This window comes from Anser cygnoides, chromosome 10, assembly GCF_040182565.1.
Source record: "Anser cygnoides isolate HZ-2024a breed goose chromosome 10, Taihu_goose_T2T_genome, whole genome shotgun sequence".
In the NCBI taxonomy this organism is placed as follows: Eukaryota; Metazoa; Chordata; class Aves; order Anseriformes; family Anatidae; genus Anser; species Anser cygnoides.
The window spans coordinates 18,247,160-18,262,400 of record NC_089882.1 but is presented as its reverse complement, the minus strand read 5'-3'; the positions used below and the strand labels follow the sequence as shown (position 1 = coordinate 18,262,400).

At 49.7% G+C, this 15,241-nt stretch overlaps 1 protein-coding gene across 3 annotated transcripts in view; it reads right to left on the bottom strand.

The window, feature by feature from the left end:
- The window catches only part of RAD54L2 (RAD54 like 2), a 65,460-nt gene extending 52,815 nt beyond the window's left edge, over window positions 1-12,645 (bottom strand). For 2 of the 3 annotated variants that reach the window (XM_067003294.1, XM_067003292.1), the window contains exon 1: window positions 6,834-6,988. The gene's annotated coding sequence lies outside the window, so the exon portion shown is untranslated. Of the gene's footprint in view, window positions 1-6,833; window positions 6,989-12,618 lie in introns of those variants that run through there. The other variant, XM_067003293.1, reaches the window with a different exon arrangement.
- Window positions 12,646-15,241: the final 2,596 nt, after the last annotated feature.

Genomic DNA, 15,241 nt, shown 5'->3' with positions numbered 1-15,241 from the left:
GATCACCCACGAGTGCGAAGGAAAGAGTACGAGACCTTTCCCATCCTGATAAAATATAAGCTACGGGGTGGGGAAGGTAGCTCTTGGTGGGGAGATGCTTCGAGGAGGTCACTTCGCCCAGCGGGACAGTCACCTTCAGCGATAAGGCACTTGCTACAGCACCTGCCCTTTCCCAAACCAGAACTACTTAATGTACGCACTGTCCCTGATGCTTGCAGGAAACATTTATTCCCTTGACAGAAAACATGCTTAAAAGAGACCTGTAAACAAACAGGTGTCATAATCAGATCACTTGACTAAATCCAGCTTGGGCAAGAAGAGATCGTGTCCAAACACGACTGCGTGAGATGAGCCTGGCACGTGCGAACCCTCCCGGACCTAGACCCAGCACCTCGTCCTCCACTCGGGCGTCTTCCAAGTGCCTCCTCATCCTGACTCGATGGGATGCCTCCGTCTCCTGAAGCTCGTCTCCCTTAACAGTTACAAGCACCTTCTTAATGCCTCCAGTGGTTAATCACACTCCTTGTTAACCAAGCGTGCCTTTTTCCTAAGCTGAAATTAAAAACTTCCAGGCACCATCATGGCTTTTTCCACTAAATTAAGAGCCCTTGGGTACACAACTTGTTTTGCCCAAAGAAAATTGTGAAACTTTTAAATATAAGCCAATGGAGCGCTTCCTGATTTTACCCTCTATCCTTATTCAGTATTTCCTGTTTATACATCTAATTACAGATGAACATTACTACTAAAAAATTAATTAGCTTCTCTGAGTAGCCTTCAGACCCGCAGCAGGGCTCCGAGGGCTCACATACTGCCACGTACCTGCGCTGCTCCTGACATCCCTGCCACACATACCCATGCTCGGGCTCTGCAAACACACTTGGTCATACTAGACCAGGTACCCAAATAATTCAGAGGACCCTCTGCAGCTCTTTTTCCTTCTTCATGCTTCACCACTCGGCGTAACCTTTATATAACCACGCTTTTGATCAGCTCCAATTTGATGTTTTCTTCCAGGCCACTGATGAAAACACAGCAGAGCACCAGACCCAGCACAAAGCCCTGAGGAATCCCCCCGTTCAGAGTTTCCACGTCTGCTTTTTTTAAGCCAGGTTTTTGACTCGCTGACCATTCGTATCTGTTGACCAAGATTCACTTTTCGGTAACACCCCTGCAGATTAGCATCAGGGGAGGAATGGAACAAATATCACACTAAGCCCGGGTGCTCGATGCAAGAGCTTTAATTACCACGTTGTGATCTCCCAGAGTGCTGGCTGAGCCCTGGCACTCGGCCACCTAGCTGTTTCCTTTCTTCCACTCATTTTGACTAAATCCTCCCACCAGCACTCAATCGACTCCCTTTTGAGCACCGTCCTGTTCTCTAAGCAGACTCAGCACTCCGTGGGCACCTCCAGCCTCCTTTCCAGCCTTCGGAAAGGCTGGAACAGCCAGAATCAGGGGTTTGGTTTTTTTCTGTTAACATTTGGGTGCCACACAGACCTAGAGCAATTCATGTGAAAGCAATACACTTTTACAACCTGGTTATTCCAGATTGAACAACTCCAAATCTAATAATTTACACTTAATTGATGCTGATATGCTGGACCAAACTGAGTTTAAGAGGCTCGGGAAAGTGTTTAATGAGTTATGTCTCTAAACCATTATTTCCAGCATTCTGATAGGCAGGATAAGCTTTCTTCACAAGCAAAATCTTGAGGAAAAAAAAAAGTTTCCACTGCCAAAGGAAGAAAGTACGTCAAGATCTCTATGGGATCTCCATGTTTCAACTCCTTCCCAGACCGTGCTGGTCCCACAGGCTCTTTGTGCTCGATCACCCACACTGGCTGAGCAGCAGAAGGGATCTGCAGTTTCTGTTCATCAATTCTGCCCTTGCATAGTCCCAGCTCTTTGTTAATTAGATCAAGCTAGCTTTCCGCAGAGAATGCCAGAGTAATGTCTGCTTGTTATCTGCCAAATCACCACAGAGCCTCTTTAATTGCTTTTATAAGTTTAATGCCTCTCTTAAGGCTCCCTTGTTATGTAAAGTGTGTTGTTGTGCACATTAGGCCTTAATCAAAGTCCTCCTCATGCTCAGCACAAGTTTGGATGCATTTGTGACAGAGAAAGCATTTGGCTATATATTAAGGTATTCCAGCTTTGATTTTCTACTCCTCTGCCAGCAGCAGCCCGCCAGCACAGCGGCAGAAGCCTGTCAGCATGCTTAGCCCTTGGCTGCAGACCTCGGCTACAGCAGCTGGAGGTGCTCCGTGCCCGCACACGGCATCTGCTCAGGCTGCCACCTGGACAGCTTCGGGCAGGCCTGCAGGTGTGGAGCAGGACAGTCGGGCAAAGCTCCATCAGCCAGACGCTGCTCACCTCAGCCCCCTTTCCAGGGAGGTATTCAAGAAGTGTTCAAGTTCCTGGGCTTTCGGACCGTAGCTGATGCTACTCTGCGGTACGAACGCTGTTTGTACTGCAAACCACACTGACAGTACAGGATTTCTCCAGATTCCTTTTGAAGTAGCTGGCTAAGTCTTCCCCTCAAGATTTCTGCATCCTTCGATGGTATCTTCAGTCAGCAAGCTGTCCGGGAGGCCTCTGCTCAGGCACAGATTCAACGCATCCTCTAGACAGGTGCGTGCCAGCCTTTAGGTCTTCGCTGATGTTTGAATAAATCCCTAATACCCAAGTTGATTCATTCTTCCTTCAGATTCGCCGACACACCTCTAGAATAGTAACCCCAGGGCAAGCTGAAAGGCCACCACAAAGCGCTTCAAGTCACTGCAACCACTTGCACACTGAAGTGAGCACACTGAAAACGCTGCCGTTACATTTAAGTGGAGTAATACTTTCTTCCTTTTTTTTTCTCGGAGAGAATTCATATTGCCTTCGATACGCCACAAGGCTTTTGGAGGTGTCAGACTGACCCCAAGTCCAGCATTCACACTGACTGAGCAAGAACAAAATTTAAATTATCACAGCTGCTCTGAGATTACAATAGCACCGCATCGGTCTCGCTTGCAGGACTAACTGACATTCTGCTGTTTCGCTTCAGACATAAAAGCAAGTTTGCCTGACCTCCAAGAATTTCTAAAGACCTATTTTTTATGCTTTGAGGAATTTTTCAAGTCAACGGTTCTCTAAGTTTTACACCTGCACGGCCGAAGAATTTTTTTTTCCATGTCTTTTTTCCAAAGCATGTTTCAACTTCAGGCATGCTTAGTCTGTTAATAAATGTGTGCACTTAGCATTTCCTGGCTACCACATATGAAATATTGATCAGTAACTTCCTTAATATTACTTAGAACAAGAAGTCTCCAGCTAGGCAGCTTAAAAGATTAAAGACGGCTAAACCAAAACCCAACTCTACCACATTCTCAGAAGCCCAGCCAGCTTCAAAGTTGCCTCTTCAACAATTTTTGCCTCTAATAGATACTTCTAATTCCCCCTTCTCCCCTCTCACGCATGCAATGACAAAGGACTTCATCAAGTAATGCTTCCCCTTTCTCACACAAGGAATGGTGTTACTTTCTCATTCCTCTTCATCTTTAAGATTCTGTTTCTTGATAAGCATAAAACCCTAGAATGTAAACATAAGGTTTTCAAAAGTTAACAAGAAAAGAGATTTTCATTCAGAGTTTCAGAGTACCTAAACATCAGATCCTACACGTGGTGTTCTATGAGCACAAACCTAAATATTCCTGTATAATACTTGAGAGATAACACCGATTTGGAAAAGAAAACACATCTCTACATAGCCTTTTGTTTTTATATGGTTAAAAAATGTTGCTTAAACACAGTAAATTCCTGTTTTGCAGTGAGAACTCTCTGAAACAACCCTGACTGTAATTAACTCAACATACTTGCCAATCAGGAAAACATTAAGTAGAAATTGTTTTGCATAAACAGTAAATACAGATCTCTATTTCTGTACCAAGTACCCAAGAATATATCAAATGGTACTTGGCTGCAGGTACTGAACTCAAAGGTTTAAACTATGAAACTTTGGTGCAGAGAATCTTTCTCCTACAGGGTACTACCTCCCAGATGCTTTCAGGCACCTGAGAGAAACAAGCTCAAAGGAATGACAGAAGGACAATTACGCTGCCGCTAAGCACACACTGTTAGAAACATTGCATCTCTTCCGTTCACCTCGCACCTATAAGCAACAAATTTGAAAACACACTTTGTACTTTGTTGCGTGCTTATATTCTGGCTTTGCTTTGGATCAAACAAGATGCACCTCAGTCCTCACGGGAAGAGTCTCACTCCACCACCACCCCCTCCTTGCCCTGGTAACCCAGTCCCACCTCAGAGGTGTTTGAAACAAAGCAGTTCTGAGCAGGCGAAGGGCAGGCAGCGGGCAGAGGGGGTGCACAGCCAGTCGGGGCTGCGCGACACCCCAGCAAGGCCAGACAGTCGATCATCACCCCTAGTAACAGCTGTGATCTGGGGGAAAGGATGGAAAGCTACCGTTCGACAGCACAAAAGGCGTAACTCACACCCGCGCGCACGTGTACAAACTTCGGCGCGCACATACACATCAACAAGGCCCTTTGGAGCTGCGTGGCGGGAGGACAAGAGAAGGCTGCGTGCACGCGCACACACGCCTGTGTGCACACACGGAGGGTCACAAATGGAGGACAGAACGCTAAACGTGAGTCAGCAGTGCACCCTGGCAGCGATGCAGGCTAACAGCATGCCGGGCCCCAGCAGCAGGAGCACGGCCCGACCGAGAGAAGCGACTCCTTCCTCCCACTCGGCTCTTCTGAGAGGCACCCGAAACACAATGCGCGCTTTTTTGGACGCCCCCAGCACATGAAAGACACAGATAAAACTGAGCGAGTTCAGAGGGGGGCTGCTGAGACGCTGAGGGGGATGGAGCACTTGCCACACGAAGGGAGGCTGCGCAAGCCAGGAGGTCGTAAACTGCAACAGCAGAGGTTGTGACCTGACCCAAAGGAGAGGCTTTTCCCTGGGAAGACAGGTCAAGCCCCGAAGCAGGGGCCCAGGGACTGGCAAATCATTGGCTTTGGGGGGTTTCCGACGGGAATGAACAAAGTCCCGCTCTGAACTTGGTGCCGACACGGCTTTGAGCAACAGGCTGGACTGGACACCTCCTGAGGCAGTTCCCAACCTGAATTATTCCATGGCACCAATGTTGATTGCAGAGAACACTATAACGACCTGTTACAGTTTTTTATGTCAGACTACACCTTTCAAATCTTCACTAAAATGCATCCACTATCGAGATGAGGCAGAAAATGTTGTTTGGTTCTCCTCCTGAGAAGAACACGTGATGTGCAGAACACAGAGTAGTGCTCAGGATCTGAAAAACTCTCCAGTACCAAAATGGGAATTTCAAAGTGTCAAGAGATTTTAGGGATGCAGAAGCTACCAGTAACCCAGGTATAGTACAAGGGGAACACAGTAGCTAAAGAGTCAACCTTTTTCAGGGGAAAAAAGGTGGTATTCAGTCCGAGGCAGCGTTAGCCTAGAAAAGATCACACGCTGCATCCACAACAGCTCTCCCTTAAAACAGCAACTGCATTTTTCTTGGAAGTTTCACATTCAGCACGTACCATTACTGAACAACCCCTACACTCTGATGCTGTTAAGATCACAGGATAAAAGGCTGCGTTGTTCGCTCTGCATGTTCCAGAGGTATAGCTTCACACCTGGGAAAAGAAGCCTCGCTTACAAACCAAGGCCACGTTAGAGCTTACACCAGGAGCACCAGCAGTGGTCTAAGCGGGCTGTTTTGTTTTCGTCCCTCTGCTGGATACTACTGCCCCTGGGGCAGAAGTACCAAAACAAAGGCTGTTTATTCCAAACTAATTGATTTCGCATCGAAGCGGACAGAGCGCTCATAAGGTCCATCACTCTAAGCCGGGGAGGGGACAGGAATTACAACTTTTGACCAGGCAGCAGAAACACCTTGAACCAAAGCAGAAGCTTCTGCAGGGATTGCTTATGGGCTAAGGGACTGTTCACTAGGCACAATGCTTGGGTAACTGTACAAAAAAATCTGACGTTGACGAAGTTTAAAAACACAATCAAATGTGATCATTACCATCTCATTCGCATAAAAAAGAAGGAAAAGAGCTATGATCTTTTAGGTTTTTTTTTTTTTTTTTTTAGCAATACAGACTCCACACCTGCATATATACTAACGTGACGTGCTGACAACTTTTTACAGCCCCAATTTTGGGCAAATCGACCAAGGAGCAGGAGGGGAAACACGTGTCACAGACGCGAGCCCCCGAACACCCTGCCACCAAGGCAACCACCAGCAAAAGCAACCCCAAAGCGGCTCGAGGGAGGGGAGCGAGTTCAGCAGCGCCGAGCCGGGACCGAGCGAGGCAGCGAGGGCTCAGCACACCGAGGCTCCAAGCATCGCCCAGGCCACTCTCTGCGGCTGCTCCCCGCTCCTCCGGCCCGCTGCTCTCCGCTGGGCACGACCAGCGCCGCCCCAGGCCCCCCTCGGCCCGGCCGGGGCCGCCCCCCGGTGCCCCCCTCGGATCCCAGCCCCCGGCTTAGGCCGTGCACCGCCGACCAGCGGCGGCGGGACGCCGAGGGCGGCCGAGCCGTGCCGCCGTCCCCCGCGCAACCCGGCCTCGGCGGCCTCCGGCCCCGCTCCCCCGGCGGGAGGCGGCGGCCCGGGGCCCGGCGGCCGCGCCCCCCTCTCCCCCCGCAGCCCGGGGCCCGCTCCCCGGAGCCCCCCCGGAGGGGCGGGGCGGGGCCGCGGCCTCCGCCGGTTCCCCCCCCTCCCTCACCACGCAGCCTCCGGCCGCCCTTCCCGGCCCGCTCCCCGTTGCGGCGGCTCCTCTCACCTCGGCGGGGGGGGGGCGGGCCGGGGGATGGGAGGCTGCGGGCCCCGGCAGCTGGCGGCCGCCCCGCCCGGCCGCCCGCCCGCCTCCGTGCCGGCCTCGGCGCTCAGCCGCCGCTCGGGGGCCGCATCACCCAGCGTCCGGCCCCGCACCCCCGCCGGAGCAGCCGCCCGATCCCCCGGGCAGCAACAGGCGCCTCCGCCTCAAAGGTTCCGCAGGGCGGAGAAAGGTTCCCCCCGCCCGCCTCTCCGGCCCTGAGGGAGCTCGGCCCCCCTCCCCGCGGGGCGCTGCTAATTAGCCGCGGCGCCCCGCGGTAATTAAGGCGGGGGGTCCTAGGGGGGGCTCTAGTCCGGCCTCCCCCTCGCGGCAGGGTCAGCGCTGAGCCCCGGCCTCGCCCGGCCAGGCGTTAAAACCCTCCGCCCGCAGAGCGACACCGCTGCCCGGGCCCCTGCTCCAGCACCGGGTTGGAAGGGACCCTAAAGATACCTGAATCCAGCCCCCTGCCACAGGCAGGGACACCGCCCGCTAGGTCAGGTTGGCCAAGGCCCCATCCAGCCTGGCCTTGAACACCCCCGAGCCCCTCTCCAGCTCCTTCTCATCTCCTCAGCCTTGCACACCGTATGCCCTGGCCCTTTCGCAGCCTCCGCAGGACTTGCTTCAGTTTGCCTCTTCCCCACGTTGTCCTGCATCCCTAGCGGGAGGCACTGCTGGCTGCCCCAAGAGCCCTCTGCACAGCAGCAGGAGCCCGGCATTTTCTTTTGTTCAAAGGAAGAACAAGACAAGCAGAGAAACTGCCTATCTGGCTCCCCAGGCTGGTACTCAATAAATAGCCAGAATATTAAAAAAGTGACTGGTACCTCAGTTTGGGTATGTAGTGGCAGCCCGGGTACAATCCATGTAACTCAGCCTCTTAGCAGGTCTTCCATATTTCAGGAAAGGCGTAGCTGATCCAGAATAAAAGGACTAACACCACTGACCAGAAGGCTCAGAAAGATCTCACAAACAGCACGTCCCTGGGGACCCTTCAGAGGCGTGAGATACCAGATCCTTCACCCTCCTCCCTGCCTAGACACCCAGTCCTCCATAGGACTTTCTTGTGTTGAACCTGACATGAAGACTACAGAATTTTTCACTGCTCCAACCCATCATATAGAGACTTCCAGAGAGGGATGAAGGCAGAGGCCTCAGAGAGGCAGAGAAGTACAAGCTAAAGCAAGCACAGAACCCCCCAACAGAACTGTGAGGAGTTCCTGTTGGATTTCATTCTGCACTGCAACATAACAACTACTGAGGATAAGGAAAAGGATGAGGTTCTTAGTGACTTTGCATCTGTCTTTACAACCCAGACCACTTATTCTTGGGGTACTCAGCCTCCCAACCTGGAAGTCTGAGACAAGGAGCAGAAAAAAATTTGGAACAGGCAAGGTTTCTGACCAACCTCATCTCCTTCTACAACTGGATGACCCGCCTGGGGGATGAGGGAAAGGCTGTTGATGTACTCTACCTAGACTTCAGCAAGGCCTTTGACACGGTCTCCCACAGCATTCTCCTGGAGAAGCTGGCAGCCCGTGGCTTGGACAGGTACGCTCTTTGCTGGGTTAAAAACTGGCTGCACGGCTGGGCCCAGAGAGTGATGGTGAACAGAGTGAAATCCTGCTGGCGACCGGTCACCAGTGGTGTTCCCCAGGGGTCGGTGTTGGGGCCTGTCCTCTTTAATATCTTTATTGATGACTTGGATGAGGGAATCGAGTGCACTCTCAGTAAGTTTGCAGATGACACCAGGTTGGGGGGAAGCGCTGATCTGCCAGAGGGTGGGAAGGCCCCGCAGAGGGACCTGGACAGGATGGGTCGATGGGCAGAGGGCAATGGGATGAGGTTCAACACAGCTGAGTGCTGGGTCCTGCACTTTGGCCACAACAACCCCATGCAATGCTATAGCTTGGGGCAGAGTGGCTCAAAAGCTGTGCAGAGGAAAAGGATCTGGGGGTGCTGACTGATGCTCACCTGAACACAAGCCAGCAGTGTGCCCAGGTGGCCAAGAAAGCCAATGGCATCCTGATTTGTGTCAGGAATAGTGCAGCCAGCACACCAGGGAGGTGATCGTCTCCCTGTGCTCTGCTCTGATGAGGCCACACCTCGAGTGCTGTGTTCAGCTTTGGGCCCCTCGCTACAAGGAGGACATCGAGGCCCTGGAGCGTGTCCAGAGAAGGGCTACGAAGCTGGTGAAGGGCCTGGGACACAAGTCCTATGGGGAGCGGCTGAGGGCACTGGGGGTGTTTAGTCTGGAGAAGAGGAGGCTCAGGGGAGACCTCATTGCTCTCTACCGCTACCTGAAAGGAAGGTGTGGGGAAGCTGGGGGTCAGCCTCTTCTCACAGGTAACTAGTGATAGGACTAGAGGGAATGGCCTCAAGTTGTGCCAGGGGAGGTTCAGGTTGGAAATGAGGAGACATTTCTTCTCAGAAAGAGCAGTCAGGGTTTGGAAGAGTTTGCCCAGGGAAGCGGAGTCACCGTCCCTCTGGGTGTTCAAGGAAAGGTTGGACATGGTGCTTAGGGACATGACTTAGGGGGTGACATTGGTAGTAGGGGGATGGTTGGACCAGTTATCTTGGAGGGCTTTTCCAACTTTAATGACTCTATGAGAAAAAAAAAAATCATGCTTCAGCTACGTGCTGCTCTACAGCAGCACTGACAAGCACAATCCAGCAAAGGCCACTTCTGTAGTCACTGCAGTAGCCAGTCTTCTGGGTGGGCTCAGTGGTTCCCACCCAACTGGAGCAGAGCAGCCATCCATGCAACCCTTCAAATCCCTTCACAGCCTTTCACACATATATCAACCATCACCAGAAGTGCCATACAAAAAAGTTGATGTTGTTCCCTGGGCCAGTGACTGTTCACCACAGCCAAAGTCCTGGTAGGTACAGGACAGCAGCATGCCCCCTCTCCGAGAGCTGATTAATAACCCACAACTTACACCGGGGCCAAGAAGAACAAGGCAGCAGCTACCTTAATACAGGAAAAGCCATCAGATTTGGAAGCAGCAGCTTTCACCTCTATCTCTTTAAGTGTTCATGTCACTTACAGTCTGAACGGGGTTCCTAGGCAGTATCGGTTACATGGATTAGGAGCTGTAGAGGACATTAGAACAATTTCTCTTTCTGAGGTTTTTACAGCTTAATGGACAGGAAGTGTTTCTGGTGACCATCCAGCTTCTGATGCTCCAACCAGAGTCTCCCCCAAAACTCCTCATCTTCCCTTTGTGCTTTTTTGTCCTAGAATCACTCTCAATTAACAGTACAAAAATAAAACAGATGTCATCCATCCCTCCTAAGCTGCACATACATTATTCATCAACATGCCCTAATTGATTCTCTCATAACCATGAGCACTTCTGCACTTGGCTATGTCATTCTTGTCCAACAGAGCACAATTTACGAAGCTTCAAGCTACTTGGAAAAGGCACTTTCAAAGCCCTACCTTTCACAGCTTTTCTGATCAAAGCTGTGATCTCAAAGTTAGATCTCAATACACAGAGCTGTCAGGCCTTGGTTTGGTATCCAGATGAAAGCGTCCATCGAGTAACTCTGCTGCACTGATGCTCAGTGCCATGAAAAGGAGACCAGTACTGCTGTAGTTACCCTGTGTCCCCTTCCCACCCCAGGGTCTTTTAAAGAGGTGCAAAGCACAATTTGGGAAACACCTCCAAATAAGTGCTCTGAAATCTGTAACCTGCAAAATGCATAGGGAAAATCCTTGCAAAAATCTTTCCTTGAAAGTTATGGAAAGATCTCCTAAGCCTAACCACAGTCACAGGTGAGAGCACTGAAGGCTGTCTCAGGAGAAATACATACCCCATCAACAGGGTAACGAAGCTGTCCTTTCAGTGCCCTGTCATGCATTGCAAGACGTTCTGGATTCTTCCATCCTAAACTATGCCCAAAAGTTCAGGAAACTGAAAGCGTGTGATGAGATACTTGGAAACAAAGTGAACACCATCAACCTGCAGTCCATGGACACAAAGTTGCAGCTCCGAGTTTCATTCTACAACTCAGCTGGGAGTCCTCATATGACAACGCAATTAATAAATCACCAACCTCATCATTGGCACAAGTGTGTTAGCTTTGATGGGACAATAAATCTCAGCAAGTATTTCTCAGATACTCTAGTGGCAGCATTACAACTGCTGCGGCATAACTCCTGCCACTGGTAAGCATGCCCTTGCTTTGACACGTCTTTTCCAATTGCTAGGTCTGACCTGTGTTGTTTTACCCAACGTGGAGGAGGCAGAGCCACCAGTGTGCCATGTTGTCACCACTCCTGCTTGCTGCAGACCTTCTACAGCCAATAGTGCTCCACGCCACGCCACCGTCCTCCTGCTTAGCAGAACCTGCATTGCCTCAGTTACACTACCTGCACAAAGGCCTCCTTTTCCAGGTGCCTTTACTTGTCTCTGAGTTTCCCATTTCTTTATTTGGGGCTCACTCTGGATGATGACATTCAGAGTTTCCTTTGCCTGCTGCTACATCCCCCCCCTGCCAGCACTCCAGCTGTTCCCTCACTCACGGCAAGCACATCCAGACTACGGGAAGGGAAACCCACAGGTGCTGCTAAGCCGTTCCCTTCCTGGGAAAAGGGCTCAAACAGCTACGCAGAGGGAAGCAAGTGAAAGATCACCACACTGGCAACATCACACTTAAAGTTACATGAAGCTTTGTGCTCAAGGACCTGGTCAAGAAGTTACAAGGGAGCCTCCCCTCACAGAGAAGTCAGTTGAAGTTGTGGTAGTTCAGCTCAAGGGCATTTAGCAAGCATCGTAACATTCAGCTTGGATTTCCCTTGCACCTCAATGGTTAGTCTGCAGCCTTCTCCTTTCCCCACTAGAAGGAGCTAAGAACACTGGAGAACAGAAGCCAGGGAGTTTTGTTACGGACAAGTTAAACATAACCCTCATCACCTGAAACAACTTAAACTCCACATATGAGGCACTGAACTAGACCAGTCCAGGAAAGATTCAGTATCATTTCCAAGCAAGATCTCTTTGCCTGGAAAGACAGCATTTTTCTTAACCTATGCTGAGCTGCTTTGGGAAGGATTGCAGTGTCAAAGCATTGTGACATACCTCAGCACAGCACTGCTTACTTGAAACACTCTTCATCCTTCAACATCCTGTTTTCAAACAGGGCAAGACAGAACTGGGTGCAGGCACTTGGAGAAGGCAATAGGAAGGTAAAGCAAAGCACCACCTCTCCCAGAGAGAAGTAGAAGCTTACAGCTTCAGGTCAGGAAAAGCAATAACAAGGCTACAACAGTACACAGGGTAATAACAGGAGGGTGTGAGAGCAGGAGAGAGTGCTTTGCCTACAAGAAGGAAAGCAGTATATTTAAAGAAACAGAAGCAGTGAATTAAAGAACTAATGGAAGGCAACGCTCTATTAGGAAAGGTCACACAGCTACTCCTGGCAGTCCTTGCAGCAGGGTGCCTAGCTAAATCAGGGCTCGTGCTGCTTAGCCACCCACTACAAGGGCTATGAGATCATCAGTAAACATGCCTACAGAGCACACAAAGGACAGTCATCCCGTAGACACAGGCAAAGCTAACCCTTCGGTTCCAGCACAGGTAACTACATAACTGAATTACCTGCAAAAAGCATTAGCAAATTCCCAGCTAGTCCTACAGAAACCTGAAAGGTACATAGCTTTCTTCTTTCACTGCTTTACTAGTATGATACATACACAGTACAGAAATTGAGTATTAAGCAAACAAAATACAGGCTAATAAGATGGCATTACCATATTCTTGCTTGCATACTTCCAAGCCCAGTCTGAGAAACTAAACCCCTCCATATTCCCAGCTCTCTTCTTTTGAGCCCTCCTTCCCAGCCAGCTGGTTGCAACAGGTGCAACAAGGTGAGCCAAATGATGTCCACCTCCACCACAGCCCCAAAATGCACTGACCCTTTCATTAGCTGTGGGGCAGAGAAAATGACATGATCCACGACCAGGATGAATGGGTTTCCACGACCACTCTTCTGCCAAAACCTCTTTTCCATTGCTCCAGAGAGCTTTCTCCTGGGGAATTAATTCTGACGGTGCTCCATACCAGGGATCTTCCTGCCTGTGATAACCCTGTCCTTGCACTGGGCTGTGAATGTCAGGGCCCTAATGAGCCTCAGTGGCCCTGATGAGCCTCACGTGGGGCCTCCACTCAAGTTTGGTTCTCCTCCTTGGGACACTGCCCTGTCCAGGGTTTGTTCCTCCCCCTGGGGCTGAGGTTGTTGGCCGCTACCCTCAGTTTGTCCATGTTTTGCCCGTGGTTTTCAATGGGACGTGTGCAGGACAGCTACAGACCAACCAGGACCAATGAACCCTGTCTGAGCTCAGTGAACCCTTTCTGTTTCGCTTGCTTCACAACTTGATCAATTTGTTGTCGCAGATGGGGATGGCAAAAGGTGTTTTGGAGGGGGAGGAAGGATATGTGCCATTGAATGGCTAGTAATAAATGATTTCTCTATTTTGTGTGGTGATGAAACAGGCAGAAGAACTATTGGCAGGTTATCAAAGCTTGGATAGACAGATTAGTTCATTGGTCACATTACTGCTGATAAGACTTACACTTGCTTCTTCATCCTGTAGACTCAGTTAGGGTTTACTTATTAATCTGCAGCCATAAAATAAGATGGCCAACTTTTTTCTTTGTTTTTAGTATGTTCTCCACTCTCTTCTTTTTTTTCTTCGTGTGGGAGAAATTTTATTCATTAACGCACCTGCAACCACTGCAGATCCTTTGATTTAAACAGCCCACGTGTAAGGACTAGTGTTAATTTCACCCTTTATTAGCACATGGTATATCCTTTTTAGGTTCATAATCCTGGGACAATCAATGAACCCTATGAGACTTGCTGTGGTTGTACACATGACTGCTTGCTCAGGCAATGAGTTTTAATGCAACCAAGAGCTGTTCCTTTCCAGATTCCCTGCTGGCATCCAGCCACATCCCATCTGGAGCCCTGCAGCCATTGCACACCAGTCACCATGCAGAGCCCGCTGGGCTGGAGGGGTTTCCCTAAGCCCTGTACACGCTGCATTTGGAGCCCCTTACAACTAAGTGCAAGCCATAACATCTGATTTGCACATACACTTTGCTGCAGCTCTTGTGTTCTTCCCTGTTTCATTACCAGCAGATGCTAGTCATATTTCTTGTGATGCCAAAACTTCTTTCTAAAACACTGGTAGAGTCAAAGATGAAAGTAATCATATTAAGGGCGGAGATTGTGCTTAAAAATTACGATTCATTATGCTCTACCATCCCTGCATGCCCTGTCTTTGGGAAGGGATCTTCACAACACAGTTATTCCTGCTTTCTCACTCAGTGTTTAAGTAGGAAAATTATGGAATTGTACGTATGAAGAAGATAATCTCAAGGCTGCCTGTGTGCATAACTGCCCTGATGCATAAAACAGGATGCAATATTAATATGTTATTCTTTCCTCTGCATGGCTGGAGCCCAAGCAGGTGAAAGACCTTCCATGCTGGAATGCAACACAGCCTGCACACATAAGCCATGGGCAGGACGAAGGGAAGGACAATGAATTCAATAAAACGGGCAATCAGCTAGGAAAGCTGCTGCTTACAGATCAGAAAAGCAGCTGAGGTGACAATATACATCTTAGAAGATGCCTGGGAACCGTACAGCGTTCCCTTTCAGATACTACCAAAGGATTATGAAACAGCAGATGGTTGTTTTGTATTTAATAGTCCAGGGACTGGGACACGTGTAGCAGGTGGGAGAGCAGGACTCGGATCCTTCCTATTCCCTGTGTTCTGGTCGAAGAAGTAGCCCCTGAGATTTCCCCTCCTTCACCCTGTGCAGTGACACAGTACCCACATTTAAGGTGCTCAAATAAACCCTCTCTGACTTGGGCTTGGTCTCCTGAGCCACTTCCTTGGTTCTCTCTGCCCACCTTCCTCCTCTACGTGACACTGGTGAGAACAAAAGCGTGGAGTAAACTGAGCTCCACGCTTCAATACAGCTTAAGTTGCTGTCTGCACCCAGGCCTAGACCATGCAAAGGATGATTTTGCAAAAGATGACTGAAGTTAAATGGCATGAGGAGGGGGGAAGGTATTAGTAAAATTTTTATTTCAGTTATTTCCAAGCATCCAAAATGACTGTGAAAAATAAATAAATAAATAAAAGGCAAATTAATCAGCAAAGCACCTGTGCTGCAGCCAAACTGCATACAGCCATGGTGGAGGATTGTTACAGATGGCTGAGCCTGGAAACACTGTGTAGCAACAAGAATTATGTAAAGCATTAGGAGAAAACTGAAGAAGAACCACAAAAAAGACAGAAGAAGCCAGTGTATGACTGGAACTGGAGCCACAGAGGTTTAGAAATCGTCAGCCAAATAATG